Genomic DNA, 15,126 nt, shown 5'->3' with positions numbered 1-15,126 from the left:
CAATCGATACACGGGGGTGGGGGGAGACATAAACGAGGGGAAAAACCTTTATAATTTTTAATATATATGTATATTTCAATTTAAAGAGCCACATGTCAATTATAGTTTAGTGCTGAATTCCATAACATTTAAAACTTTGTCAATGGAGCAGGAAATTAACTGAATATAGCCCATCAACTAACCTTTTGGGGCCTGATGGTATACAAATGTGAGCCCTTTCTCAAGATCGATGAGAAAGGGTTCACGGGAGAGCAGCAAGGAAGGCTGCTTGCACTTACCTCCCTGAAGATGATCCCTCTTGGCTTTCTGGACAGACAGATCACCTGTCTGCATGATTGCTGGCAGCTGCTGGCAGTGAAGAGGATAGGGGGTTGGGACATTTCATCTCAGCCCCCAGAACTCCCATAATACACTGAGCGAGTGTGCTCAGTGTATTATGGGGATTCTCCTGATGCTGGTCAAGAGCCCCGCAAGTAGCCATGGCTGGCAGACGATTGGAAAAATGGGGCTAAATGAGCACTTGCTTCTTTAACCTTAATTTAAAGGCAGGCTCTGGAGGCAGGTTTGCCACCAAGAGCTGCACAGCTCCTGGCGGTTCTGACAATCAGCCAAGATAGGGCTTGACTTTCTTAGCCTGGTTTTGGCTGATTGTCAGAACAGCATGTGACTAGTTCTCCACTCATGACTAGTCATTTAAACTCTAGCACTGCTGAAATATTTGTAACAGCCGGACCTATAATTACGTAAGACCAGCCTCTCCCCCCTCCCATTAACAACACCCCCCCACCATGTTATAACAATGTAATTACAACAAAAAGGTGGGGATATGAGGAAAAAATCAGAAACAAACAGAAAAGCACATGTGGAAAGAGAGGAAGGGATTTACACAGTTATTGATTTGAAATAAGCAGAGGAAATTATGCAAATAACTTTAAATAGTCCTTCCATATCCTTGTATGGGAGTCCTCTTTCAGCATACAACGGTAAATTGTTATTTCAAAAGTTGCCAGATTAGAGAGGTGGTCTATCCATTGATAAACTGAGGGGCTGAAATGATATTTCCAACAATGTAAGATAATACACTTGGTGACAAGTAGTGCACGGAACAACCATGATCTGCTCTCCCATGAGAGATTCCAGACGTGGTAAACAACCACGAAGAATTGTTCAGTCACAAAACTTAAAATTGGAATTCAAAACTAGGTTGATTTGGTCAATCATGTCTTGTCATCAGGGAGCTATTACATTGCAACTCCACATCATATGAATTAGGGAGCCCTCAGCAACACCAGAGCACTACCATAAGGGAGAAGCAGTGATATGTTTACGGAATAAGCATCCAGGTGTCCAGTAGGCACGGGATATCAATTTTTGTTGGATAAGCTTCAGTTTAAGATCTAGGGTAGAAGATTTTATGCTTGCTAGATCGTTGGTCCCCTGGGCTGAAAGCATTTGGGTTTCCAATTCCTCATTCCACTTATCACGTAGGAGCGATAAGTCATATTTATTGTGAGACCAGCCTTAATCACTGCCTAACATTGTATAAGGTGGTCCTGTTTCTTTTAGAACCTAAAACCCTCTGACTGTCCCAAGTGAGGACTTAGCTGAAATGTTTGTCTTCCCTACCTACCTTCTTCCTTTTTAAAGTAGCTTTTTTGGACAAGTCAACCATCAGAGCTCATGAAAGAGTTGCAGACAACTCTGGAAGAACTGAGAACTGACCTTTATGGAATAGTCTGCTCTACTGAGAATGATTTAGGACAGGGTGGGCAACAGGTAGATGGTGGTTCATCTAGCACAGAGCTGACAACTTCAGCCCTCCAGCTGTTTTTGGACTACAACTCTTATGATCTCCAGTCACAGTAGCCAGGTATGATGGTAGTCCAACATCTGCAGGAGGGCAAAAGTTATGCAGCCCTGATCTAGTACCTGCTAGTTTCTGGGATTCTGGCAAAGAATGCTGGACTAGATTGACTTTGGAGTGATCCTGCAGAGACTTCTTTAATCTTTAAGTAGGAGTGCATACTCAGGATTGCTTAACACAGTTAACCTTAACTCTTAATAAATGCTGAATATGCACTTTTGCTGTAAATTTAACACACATGTGGACATAGGGATCCTTGTTTTGCTTTGATTTTTTAATTGACACAAGACTGAGGACAACCCACTCTTAATCTAGAAAACGTAAAAGAAGAAAAATCAGTGCTGTGGATGCTCACAGCTGAAGATGTAACAGCACATCTTCTTAAGGCCAAAATGAAGATTCCAGAAACTTCACTTGTCAGTATGTAGGGGAGAGACAACACCTGAAAATTAAAGATAATTGAAACTGAAGGTTACTCTTGGAAGTGAAGTTTGTGAATTACAGTGGTACCTGAACAAGAAGAATAAGAGAATGTTTATTTCTTCTACCAGACATTTTAAAATGATGCATGTGATATTGATCGATGTCACTGGGCTATGACTAGGCTACCAAGCTGAGAGCAATAAGTCCTATTTCTTAAAAGAGTAAAAAAAAGGACTGGAGACGTTGTATGAGAGAGTTTAATAGAGCCAGCAGTATGGAGGCTGTTCTACATAATAATTTTTGAATACTGAAGCACTGAATCCGGCTGCTAAGAAGGGCACTTATTAGCTGTTCTAGGAAAGTAAAGAGCTGCATTATTGTCAACATACTGTGAGCCCTTTCCCACAATCATGAGAAAAGGCTCGAAGGGCTGAGGGGAGGAAGGCTTTAAAAGCTTACAGTCCTCAAGTGTATGGCGCAAGCAACAGGGACTGGCAGAAGATTGGGGGGGGGGAATGAGGTCAAGGAGCACTTGTGCCCTTAACCTCATTTTGAAGGCGAGCTCCCCAAGTGGTTTTGCTGCTGTGCTGCCACCAATGATTCTCACGTGCAGGCAAAACCAGGTTGGGCTACCTTAGCTTGGTCTTGCCTGTGCGTGAGAACAGCCTAAATATATGGCTCTAAAAAGAATGTTCCTAGCTTCTTCCTTAGACTTACATTTTAGGGAGTGGCATTTTAGGGTGCCACTGTTCCCGTCTAAGGCGGGTGCATGTGCATACGCTCACATTTTAGCTCCCGCTCAGGTTGAATCAGGAAGGTCCCATTCTGAATGCAGGTGGGCACACACTGCCTTGATTCTGCCGCTCAGAACAAAACTCATTCCACACAGAGATTAAAAAATAAAATAAGAGGGACCACTATTGGGGGACTATTTTAAGGTAATGGGGAGAAACTCAAATGAATTACTGGACCCCGTACTAGATGGGAGCACCAGAGGCAAATTGACAAGTGCAAAACCTCAAAAATTGTACTTAATTATCTACTTTTTGTGTGGATTTATTTATTTACTTACTTAAAACATTTATACCCCATCCCTCCAGTACACTACTGCTTGGGGCAGCTCACAACGATAAAATAGATACAATAAAAGTAATAAAATTAACCAAATTAAGTAAACAAGCTAAAAGTCTGGTTTAAAAACCACAATCAGTATTAAGTTTCAAATTAAAAGTTATTTTAAAAGCTAAAAATTGAGAATTATAAAAACAAAAGAACCTACCATATATAACCAAAGATGGAGCATTAAAAAGCCTCTTTAAAAAGATGTGCTTTTAGTTGTTTTTTTAAAAACACTGAGGGAGGGAGCATGGCGAAGCTCTTCAGGGAGGGTGTTCTAAACCGAGGGGGCCACAAACAAAAAGGCCCTGTCTCTAGTCCCCACCAACTGGATCTCTATTAGGCCACGAGCAGGGCCTGAGACAATGAACGGAGGGCCCTGGCAGGTTCATATGGGTTGGTTGGTAAAAGGCGCTTCTCACACCACCGCCACCTGCGCCTCAAAGGATAATGTTGGGTCTAGAAGCAACTCCAAGCTGCAGACTTTGTTTTTCAGAGGGTGTGTGACCCTGTCCAAGACCAGAGTTACCTCATTACTCAGATGATCAGTTCTACCAACCCAGAGAACTTCTGTCTTTTTTTTGCATTTTAAATTTTATTAGCTTTTACAATAGCTTTACATTCAAATTACATTCATTTGTTTAATTAAGTAAATATTGATTTCCCGCTTACCTATCTGTGCGGTTCTCGTTAACTATACATATAAACCATTGCTATAATAATTCAAAACATAGATACTCCACTTTACTACTCGATTTTACCCTACCCAACCTGCTGTTATTACTATATTTCAAACCCTGCTGAAAAGTCCATATTAGAAAAATAGTTCTTTAAGTAAAGTAAAAATGGTTCCCAATCTTTGAAACATTCCAAATTTTTGTCCCTTATAAGTGCTGTAAGCTTTGCCATCTCAGCATATTCCAAAATTTTTATCAACCAGTCTTCTTTTGAGGGCATTTTAGTGTCTTTCCATTTCTGCGCATATACTATCCTAGCCGCCGTGGTTGCATACATAAAAAATGTTAAACAACTTATGGAAAATTCTCCTTGAGTTATTCCCAGCAGGAAGGATTCTGGCCTCTTAGGAAATGTCATTTAAATTTTTTTCTTCAACTCATTGTACATCATATCCCAAAAAGCCTTTGCCTTCCTGCATGACCACCATTTTTGGAAAAAAGTTCCTTCACATTGTCTACATTTCCAACATTTGTTTGAAACATTTTTATACATTAATGCTAATTTTTTTCAGTGTCAGATACCACCTATACATAATCTTATAATATTTTTTTTAAGTATAACATGCAGTAAATTTTAAATCAGTTTTCCATAATTTTCCCCAAGCAGCCATATCTATATTATGACCCACATCTTGAGCCCATTTTATCATAGTCGCTTTAACCACTTCATCTCTTGTCTCCTCCAAAAGCAACATATACATCTTAGAGTCATTTGGTCTAATCTTTGGTCATTTTCACACAGCTCCTTCTCGAATCTCGACATTTGATCCACAAATCCAACTTTAATATCCTTTTTATAAATTTCATTTAGCTGATGATACTGAAACCAATTACTGACCAAATTTTGTACTTCATTTAATTTTTTTAATTTACAGCCCTTCTCTTGAAAACATAACAAATCCCTATAGGTACCCCATTCAGATTGCATATTTGTCTCTTTATGTGCCAAAGCCTCAATCAGGGATACCCATAATGGAGTTTTACACTCCAACCATTTTTTATATTTTAGCCAGCGTGGTGTAGTGGGTAGAGTGCCGGACTAGGACCGGGGAGACCCGAGTTCGTCCCCATTCAGCCATGAAACTAGCTGGGTGACTCTGGGCCAGTCACTTCTCTCTCAGCCTAACCTACTTCAGAGGGTTGTTGTTGTGAGGAGAAACCTAAGTATGTAGTACACCGCTCTGGGCTCCTTGGAGGAAGAGTGGGATATAAAATGTAAAAAATAAAATAATAAATAAATATTTTGCCCACTCTCCCATCAGACTCCTTCTTATATAGTAATTAAGAAAGTCTTTATGCACTTTCCTTTTATCATACCACAAATATGAGTGCCAGCCAATCCTTCTATCAAATCCTTCAAAATCAAGTATTCTGGGATTTCTTAATGTTATCCATTTCTTTAACCACGTCAAACAAACAGCATCAAAATGCAGCCTTAAATCAGGAAGGGTAAGACCACCTCTTTCTTTAGCATCTGTTACATTTTTAAATTTAATTCTTGGTCTTTTCCCTTGCCAAACAAATTTAGTTATGTCCTTCTGTCTTACCTGGTTTAAGTTTCAGTTTGTTTGCCCCCATCCAGTCCAGAACAGCCTCCAAGCCACAGTTCAGAGCATCCACTGCCTCCCTGGTGTCTGCTGACTGAAAAGATCAGTAGATTTGGGTGTCATCGGCATACTGATGGCACTGCAGCCCACACCCATGGATTACCTCTCCCAGAGGTTTCATGTAAACGTTAAACAGCATGGGGGACAAAATAGATCCCTGTGGCACCCCATAGGTCAAAATGTGGAGTGGAGCCACCGTATATCTGTGCCCCCAAGCCCCAACCCGGAGAGATGTCCCAGAAGGATACCATGGTCAATGGTATCGAAAGCTGCTGAGAGGTCCAGGAGGATCAACAGAGTCATTCCCTCTGTCTGTCTCCCGGCGTAGGTCATCCATCAGGGCAACCAAGGCAGTTTCCGTCCCGTATCCAGGTTGGAAGCCAGACTGGGAAGGATCGAAGTAATTAGATTCATGCAGGACTGCCTGGAGCTGAGATGCCACAACACTCTCCAACACTTTGCCCAAGAAGGGGAGGTTTGAAACTGGTCAAAAGTTATTTAAATCATCTGGGTCCAATGAGGGCTTTTAAAGGAATGGCCTAATGACTACCTCCTTCAGGCGAGGGTGGACCACCCCCTGCTCTAGAGAGGCATTCACCACCCCCACCACCCATGGACCCACTCCCTCCCTAGAAACTTTCACAAACTATGAAGGGCAGTTGATAGATCTCAACCTTCCAAGCAGCCTGTCCACCTCCTCAGGCAACACAGTCTGAAAACCATCCAATATAACAAGATCGGATGGTGCATTGGCAACATCTAGTTCCGATGCCGCAAAAATCTTAGCATCCAAGTCAGAATGGATATTTATATATTTATTTTGGGTAAGCTGGTGATTTATTTTTTACATTTATATCCTGCTCTTCCTCAGAGGAGCTCAGAGCGGTGTACATGGTTATTTTTATCCTCACAACAACCCTGTGGGGTAGGTTAGGCTGAGAGAGAAATGACTGGCCCAGAGTCACCCAGTGAGTTCCATGGTTGAATAGGAGTTCAGACTCGGGTCTTCCTGGTCCTAGTCCAACACTCTAACCTCTATGCTATGCTGGTATGGTATGATATGAGCGATTTTATCTGCAAAATGTAAGGCAAATTGGTCTCAGCAGGCTGCCGAGGGTTCTGTTTGGTGGTTTTTGATGGTCCTCACCTCGGAGGCCCCGAACAACTTGAAAAAGCTCCACTGTACAAACATTGAGCTGACGCGATGACTTCACATGATGGAGTTCCAGGATATAAGAAGTTCACTACATCCAATTGAAAGGGAGTATTTGTTTCTCCTTCAGACACTCAGCAATTTGTTTTGATTTTACTTAGCTCCTCTTATATCCCATAGCTAAAGATTTTAAATTGGCTAACTATTCCTGATGACACACAGTGCTATTAGAACTGAAAGCACTGGAAGACCTAACCAAATCCAGATTATATATTTTCTTCCTGACAGACTCAGCCTTCACCCAAACCATGAAATACCATTTTGCACAATTCTTAGAAGCAAATACCAGAGAAAATGCTTCTTGATCACTCCTTTGGGACACTAAAAGCTAATCTGTAAAGATTAATCATTACAGGAGTACAGCATGTCACAGGGAAAAGATCAAGCTAGAAAGCAATTGCCTTAGAAACCAAGCTTAAACAATTCCTTGAACTCTAGGTTAACTCAGTAACATCTGCAAGTGCTGATGTTCAAGTTGGAGAATGATACAGGATGCATTCGGGCCAAGCTTAAGATATTCTGTCCATCAGGCAAACATGCTGAGATTAAGGGACAAAAAGCTGGTAAACCTTTAGCATTCAGTTTCAAAGAGCTATGAACACACATGTATGAAATTTGTGCCAGTTAATGTTTTCTTCATATAATTCAGAAAGCAATAAATGATCAATTCTTAAATAAATAAATAAATAAAGGCCCTGATGCTAAATCATGATATTATTCACTATGGGAGGCAAATCAAAAGAAATTGGGGGAGTTGTCCCACGGAGGAGGAAGCCTCAATTATGGTGCTCTGGTCTATAGCAATGGCGATCATGCCCCCAAATCCTGGGAACACCACTGGCTGGGTGAATACTGCTACAGATAGTCCATTCTCATAAATACAAACCAAGTAGACTTTGTTCCTAAAGAACAAGGGACAAATAACATCATTACCAAGTAAATTGGATTTATTGTTGCTATGAAGATCTCCTAGTGCCATTGTTAGATGCTGAGACCTCCCAACTATGGTGTTGGGAGAAGGTGGGGGAAGGAAAAGAAAAGCCAAGAGGTAACCCGCCCCCGACTCATTTATTAAAAATCCAACATAGAATTTTTTTAGAATATATACTTTGGCACTTGTGTTTTGTACCTAACACAAAGGGGGAAATACTTAAATCTAAACAATTTGTAATGTTCTATAAGAAGTTAAATTTCTATGCACAGATATTGGGAAACTTTGATACACAGTGAAGTTGTTTACATGACCAAATGGCGGGGTAGCTTGGGGAAGGCAGGATCCTACCTACCTTCCCCTGCTGGCTCTGTGACGGAGCTGGCAATTGTGTGAGCAGCCACCCCGGCTGCCCAGGGATGGCTCCCTGTCGTGTCCATGACAGGAACAGCTAAGCCCGCTCTCCCTGCACTAAACATTGTCAGGCTCCCCCTCCCTTGCCTGAAGGACTGGATTGCCTATCTGGTTGGGCGACAGCATCACGGGGAGTCTGGGAAGCTATGGTGGAAGCAACGGTCCATTTGGCTCTTTCCCCAGGCCAGGGGGAGAAGTGTGTGGTGGAGAAGTGTGTGGTGGCTGCCCTTGGGTGGGTCGGCACAACCCGGCAGGCTGCTGCATGGTGGCAGCGAAGAGAGTCTTGTACCCATGCTGCTGCTGCTGCAGCCTGGCTTGATGATGCAGCAGTGGGGATGGGGCTGAAGAAGAAGGCCCCTTCAGAAGCTAGGGATTGGGTGGCCCAGTCAATTGCCTGGCCTGGGCGGGGAGGAGCAAGGATTAGGAGGTCAGTCAGGATGGAGACTGCCTAGTCTGGATGGCTCCTGGGGAGGAGCGTAGCTCTTTCCTCCCAGTTACAGGTGAAAGAGGGTAAGGGTGTGAGTCAACCCCCTCCCCACCAACTCTGAGGCATCTCTGGACCCCAAAATGCAGATAGAACGGCCCCTATGACCCTCTTGCCAGGTAGCCAGTGGTGGAGCAAGACAAACATGAATAACTTATATTTCATAAACTTATCCTGTAACTAAAATAAAAAATAAAAATCTAATCAGAGAGTAGACATTTCAAAAACAGTCCAAAAATGGACAAAAAGAATCACTGACCCAGAATCCACTGCCAGCCACAGTGCCTGCACTGCAGTAACATCATTGGTACAAGTTGCTCTCTCTCACACAGTTATGACTCTTTGTGTTACTTCTTTCTGTTTTTGCATAAGCTCAACTAGAGCAACTTCAGTCACATTTTGACTGAGTACACCTTGCAATGCAGATTGCAGAGCAGACCATACTAGAACAGTGAGTGAACTACAAGCTAGTCTAGAGACCAGATATGGAGCTCATCATAGCAATCATCAAGAAATTTCTCAGAGAGAGAGAGAGAGAGAGAGAGAACAAGAGAGAGAGAACTGCCACTGTCCATTTATCACCACAACTATCTCACGAACAAACCAAATCACAATTCTAGCCGGCAGGCACCCAAGTTCTGCCTTTGGCATTCTGAGATCCAGAAAAACTAGATAGTTATAGCAGCAATAGTACCGCTTGGTGCTGAAAAAACACAACCTTCCTTGATTCCTTCCTCTTCTCTGTCCTGATGTATCCTCTTCAAGAGAGGCATACTATAGGGGCTCTCTCTGCCTCCTTTGAATACATTTTGAATTTGAAATTCCCTCCAAATGTGTCTCCCCTCTCCCACCCCCCAGCCAATGGGGGTACAGTTGCCCATGACTACACTTGATTTGTATGATGATGAGCCAACTAAGAAGCAAGGAGAAAGCAAGCCATTCGGTAGCTAGTGCCAGAAAACAAATCAGGAAGGGGAAAACAGGCCTCCAAAATGGTGCTTGGAAAATAAAAACATTTTGACTCAAAATGGGGTGGTTTCATTCCGAGCTCAAAGCAGGCCCTGTAATTGAAGGGTGTTCTGTTTCAAATTCAAAATGGCCCATTTTGAGTTTAAACATTTTGCTGTCAAAATGTACTGAACATCCCTGCTTTCTAATAGTCATCTCAACAGATATCTCAGTACTTCAATATTTTCTTTCTCTCTGTCTGCTGTAGAGTTACTGAGGAAACTTGCCACATTCCTTATACAGTGGTCCCTCAACTTACGAAGCACTCGACATCCGAAGATTTCGACATACGAACGACCAAAAATACCGGAAGTCGTTGCCGGTTTAGATGCGGCTTCCTCGACCTATGAATTTTTAGATGCAGTTTCCTCGACTTACAAGTGTTTCCAGACCTCCGTGGATGCACTTTTCGTCTTACGAAAATTCCGACCTATGAACGTGCGTTCGGATCGGATTATCTTCGTAAGTCAAGGGACCACTGTAAATGTTCACTGTCAGTGGGCCAGATGGAGATGTAACAAATAAATAAAAACTAGCCTGGATCCAGAATAATAAACCTATCCCTTCAATGTAGGATTAAACCCAGGCCCTGCTTATAAATCTTTCAATCAGAATCCAGTCGTATATCCTAAAACTTATTTATAATGCAGCTAAGAGTATCTTGTTTTTAAACTGAAATCTGCCTAAACCACTACATTGCCCTTAGTTCATTTGAGTGTTAAAGAACTCCTACTTTGTCAGTATTCCACAACCTTTTCGGTTCTTGTATTTGGTTTGATTTGGTTTGATTTTGCTGCTGGTTTTGCTGCTGCTTGTTTTAGTTGTGTTTTATTTTATTAACAATTTTTTGATTGTGAGCCATCTTGGGCTTCATCTTAAGGAAGAAGGTAGGTTGTAAGTACATTTTTGTATTTTTTTAAAATAGAATTTGGTAAGTTCTACGTGTGCAATGGCTGGGGTAGGGTGCTTGCTAATTTCTGTCTCCCAACTGCAGCCTGCACTACACCACACCCTCTGTTATTCTGGAGGGTCCACTGACCTCAAGAATGATTTTTCAGGCGAAGCAAGGACTGCCACAGGAAGGGAGGGGGGAAAACCCCATTGCATGATTGGAGTTCTTTGCATTGACGCCAGAGTCTGTTTCAAACACATTAGGAAATTAAAATGTATACTGAGAACAGTTGCTTAAACAGTATCAAATTATGTTATTATAACTGCCCATGTCCCTTGTTGGCTAATGCATTATGTGCAGAATTGCCTGATATGCTAATGCACAGCTGGCAACTCTAGCTGCAGTGTTAAACACTCTTGCATTGAAGCTAGTTCCATAGAGATTAGCTGTGTTTGCTGCCAAATAAACATGTTATGGGTTAAGGTGCAAGCAACTTCTCTAGCGGAATTTAGCATTTATTTCCCCATTTTGGAAATGGTTATCATATTTTTGGCAATTAAGCAGTTCCTCTTGTCAAAACATACACAGTAATTAGGTTGGGAGGTGTTTGGGGAAGAGCCTACGATTCCTCCAGCAAGTGTTTGCATCTCCCTAGTGACGTGTACATTGCTCTGAAAGATTTCAGTTTTAATAAAGAGCCAGTGGCTTAAGGCTGTCAACTGTGTCTGGTAGCACCATGATGGGATCCATCTCTTGCCTATAATGAGTTGGACAGATAGAAAAAGCCCCAAGAACAGCTGTTTTACCTGCACCTCCTCATCCTATGCCTGGTGTGTTTAGATGGAACAGAAACTGTTTCTCAGACCCTGCTAAATGGACAAGTGGTAGTGCTCACATAATTAGCAGTGGGAGAGTAACTGCCTATTTGGCCCAGCCTGCCATCACTCAGTGGCTATTGCAAGTGTCTACCTTGTGTTACTTTTGATATGGTGAGCTCCTTTGAGACAGGGAACCATCTTTTTATTCCTTTTTAAACTACTTTGAGACCTTTTTTATGGGAAAAGTGGTATATAAAGGAAGTTGCTTATGAATGTATTAATTGGTGCCTTAACTTAGGGATGCTTATTTTGATGCATTTTGAGACCCTTTAAACTACTGGATGAGTTTTGCCTTGATCTCTGTATTCTGAGGTAGAGAACCAGTCAGTTCTGAAGAATGTGGACTCACCTCCCTTTAATTAGGGAAAATAAACTAGGATATGTTCCTTTATAGTGGATTATTTCTCTAAAGCTAAACCTCACTAGCTGTTTGTACATAGTATGCTGTTTCTGATGTTAATTGATCTTGACGTTCAAGAAGTGTTTGCATGGGGAGTAGCTTTGGGGATGCAAACCAGGATTAATAGTTGCTTCATGGCAACTATTCTACATGGAAAAGGCCTTTTATTTGGTGCCATTCTCCCCTTGGTGTCAACCCCACTATGCCAATGGAAGAAGCAAGAATGCCCATTAGAGGCACAGAGCTTCTTGCCCTCTCCCAGAGTTGCATTGCATATTAAAATCACGTAGAACGCAGAGTGAAAGTTTTCCATATTTATAGCATTACCATTCTGACTGTAGTGGGTAACTTGTATGCATAATAAAAGCAATAATAGTATTTATGCTGCCTGTAACAAACTCCGCACAGGTTGGCAATTTAATTTGCAGTACAGAGGTTTGTTTTACAAACCTTCAGCACATGAGGCAGTTTGCTTATGAGCCAGTCCTCTTCTATTAAAATCCAAGCAATCCTTTGCAGATTCTCATCTTTATTTTTTATTTTTGCAGCATGGTCTTTCTCTGATTTCTTTTCTCCCACTTAAACCAACGGCTGTCAAGATTCTATTTGTGAAGGCCCTTGATCTACACTAATTCTGATTCCTCTGTTATTGTAGTGCTCTGTGTGTGTGTGTGTGTGTGTGGTGGGGATGGTTTTTTCTGTTTTCTAGAATGGCCTTACCTGAAAGTATATTGGGACAATTACATCTTCCTTCCTTCATTGTTAAACTTTTGTATCTTTCATTAAAACAATCTCAAGGTGGTTTACAAAACATTTAAAACTATATAAAGTGATAAAACAGTTACACAATAAAAATATTAAATTGGAATATAATCCAATCCAATCCCCAGTGACTGACTGGGCCAGTCACTTCTCTCTCAGCCTAATCTACTTCACAGAGTTGTTGTGAGGAGAAACCTAAGTATGTGGTACACTGCTCTGCGCTCCATGTTAACAAATGTTGGTAGTAGTAGTAGTAATAATAATAATAATAATCAGCCAATTACAAAAAGCAGCTTTACTGGGAACAGCCTATATTCTGCGACGATATCTATAACGATTGACAATAAAATTCTGGCATCCCAGGTCCTTGGGAAGGACTCGATGTCTGAATAAAACAAACCAGTCAATAACACCTGTCTGACTGTGTAAACAAGCAATAATAATAATAATAATAATAAATAAATAATTAATAAAATAATCCCAGTAGTAATTGGCGCCCTAGGTGCAATTCCAAAAGATCTTGAAGCGCACCTCAACACCATAGGGGCCACAGAAATCACCATCAGCCAATTACAAAATGCAGCTTTACTGCCAGCCTATATTCTGCGACGATATCTATAACAACAACAACAACAATATTGATAACAAAATTCAGCCATCCCAGGTCCTTGGGAAGGACTCGATGTCTGGATAAAACAAACCAGTCAATAACACCTGCCAGTGTAAACAAGACATCATCATCATAATATAATATAAAAATACAAATCTAATTAAAAGTTTTAAAAAACATACACAATGATTTTTGTGTACAGTCCTTCCAGATTGTAAGATATAAGTGGGATGCTGTATTTCATGCATTGTATAAAGGAAGTTGTAGTTGGTGAAAAACTGAGTTTCAGAACATTTGGTCTTGCATTCCAAATCACAAAATTTTTATTTGGAATATTTTGCAAGGTTATGTATTAGTATGCTAGAAGAGTCCAGTTTTCTGCTGAACAGGTTCTACTTCAGTGCAGCTTTATAAATGACAAGTATTTTTCAGCCCGTTAATCTAACGGGTGCTAGTCTGCGCCCTCAACCGCCACCTCCTCCCACCCGGGCCCACCGCCTCCTTCGGCCGGGGCCAGCGCCATCTGGGGCCGCCGCCGGCCTCCCTGGCCGGGCCAGTCCCCCGCCACCTCAGGCCTCCCACCTCAGGCCCCCCGCCACCTCAGGGCTCCTTTACCCTCCCCACGGCCGGTCCGGTTCCGCGGCTGCCACCTCTGGGCTTCCCGCGGTGGCCGCCACCGCCAACAAACCCAGTCCTCCCGCCGCAGCCAACGCCGCCAGGGGGCCCAGTCTCCCGCCGTGGCGGTTGCCGCCAGCGGGCCCAGTCTCCTTGTGGCCACTGCCGCCACCATCGGGACCAGTCGCCCCGCCGTGGCGGCTGCCGCCAGCAGGGCCAGTCGGCCCGCCACGGCCACCGCCGCCTCGCCTGCACTCCCGCCGCGGCCGCCCCCGCCATCAAGGCCAGTCGCCCCGGCACAGCCACTGCCGCCTCGCCCACACTGCTGCTGCGGCGGCGGCGGCTGCCATCGGGGTCAGTCGCCCTGCCGCGACTACCGCCTCCGGCCTTCCTTCCAACATGGCCGCCCGTGTCCCTGCGGCTGTATCTTTCTCGGAGCGCATGCCCAGAACGGCTGAGAAAGATACGGGCAGGGACACGGGATTACACTCTAGGGCTTTATTATGGAGGATGTAAATCCCTAAGTATATTAAAAATAGCATTTCCTGTGTATGAGCGTAAACTTAGGAGCAACTCCATTGGAATGAAACAGCTTAATATACAACAAAGCTGTGGCTTTCACATTTTTTATTCCCCCTCCCACACACCTGTCTTCCACACCGAGAAATCAGATTGAATACAACATGCAACCAAATCAAGAAATGAGTGCCAGCACCAGGTCATTTCTTCTCTTCTCGGGGTTTTCAGAAGAGCTTGGCAGAAGGAGACCTCTGAATATCTCCAAATGCAAACCCACATGCAGGATAACGAACTGTTCTGAACTCAGTACTCTGACTTTAAGCAATATCTGGTGTATTGACCTCCTCCTCCTCCTGCTCCTCCCCTTTCTTCAACTGGGAGCCATTTTATTTATTTATTTATTTATTTATTTATTTATTTATTTATTTATTTATTTATTTCTATCTATCTATCTATCTATCTATCTATCTATCTATCTATCTATCTATCTATGTAAACAGCTTTGGGAACTTTTGTTGAAAAGTGGTATATAAATATTTGTCATATTCTTCTTCTTCCTCTTCCTCCTCTTCCTCTTTGTAATGCACACATGATTATAGAGATGTTACATCCATTGTGCTGTCCTATAGGGCTGTCTAGACTATCTAGAATAG

This window comes from Hemicordylus capensis, chromosome 3 (genome assembly GCF_027244095.1).
Source record: "Hemicordylus capensis ecotype Gifberg chromosome 3, rHemCap1.1.pri, whole genome shotgun sequence".
Taxonomy (NCBI): domain Eukaryota; kingdom Metazoa; phylum Chordata; class Lepidosauria; order Squamata; family Cordylidae; genus Hemicordylus; species Hemicordylus capensis.
This window is presented reverse-complemented; position numbering follows the sequence as displayed.